This window comes from Acyrthosiphon pisum, chromosome A2 (assembly GCF_005508785.2).
Source record: "Acyrthosiphon pisum isolate AL4f chromosome A2, pea_aphid_22Mar2018_4r6ur, whole genome shotgun sequence".
Lineage (NCBI taxonomy): Eukaryota > Metazoa > Arthropoda > Insecta > Hemiptera > Aphididae > Acyrthosiphon > Acyrthosiphon pisum.
The window spans coordinates 12707774-12708758 of NC_042495.1; the positions used below are offsets into that span (position 1 = coordinate 12707774).

Sequence of the window (985 nt, forward strand, 5' to 3'; positions counted from 1 at the left end):
GAGGCTCTATTCACATAAATAATTATATGATAATAAAGGAATTTATGATACAGATTATCACTTATCCGTTATCAATAATTTAATTATTCATTTTTCAATAAATCTAATAAATAAAAAATAAAAATAATTTTATTTTATTATAATATCACTTTAAAAACCCCAAAGCCACGGCGCCCCTTCAAGGGACTCAGCATTTGGCGCCCGGGGCGATCGCCCCCAGTCGCCCCCCCCCCCCTAAATACGCCTCTGGCATTATCGTCAAAACTGCGTGCATTATTTTCTCGATGATTATATTGATCGGCACCAGTGGCGGATCCAGGGCTTAATTTTGGGAGGGGCGTGTGGGGGGGGGGGCAAAAGTACAAAAAGTTGCAAAATTGGCTACAAAATTGACTAAACACAGTGTAAAACAAAGGAAAACTACGGTGATGGGGGGGAGGGGGGGCAAATGCTCCCTTTGCACGGACTTGCACTGTTATAGCCGATATGGTTAATTTATATTTAGGTACCTATACCTAATAAACTGTATTATTTGAATTAAATATTACTTATATAAGATTAATGCCACAAACCATATGAGTATAGTCATATATTGATATATATATATGAGTATATTATGACATTATAGGTATTGCTGGCAGTATATTACATAACTATAACTACAGGGCTGAGGATTTCTAGTGGTTATAACTTATAAACAGGGGTTAAAGTGGGAAAAAATTCCAGAGGGGACTAATGTCTCCATAGTTTTAAGCGTTCCATATATAATTTTATGTATAATGTTTAATGTATTAAATCCTGATTTTAAAAGTGGACGCTTTTTAACCGCCGTCAGAGGTAGGGAGACTGAGTTCTCCTGCGCCCCCCCCCCCAAACTTTAACCCCTGGTTATAAACCTGAAAACATGTATGCACTTAAGCACTAAAACAACAACAAATATATGCACCCAAAATATGCTCTATAAAAGTTTATAATACGACTTTTG

At 36.6% G+C, this 985-nt stretch overlaps 1 protein-coding gene across 1 annotated transcript in view; it reads left to right on the forward strand.

The window, feature by feature from the left end:
• The window catches only part of LOC100570380 (alpha-tubulin N-acetyltransferase-like), a 7924-nt gene that overhangs the window by 977 nt on the left and 5962 nt on the right, over window positions 1–985 (forward strand). The window lies entirely within an intron of this gene.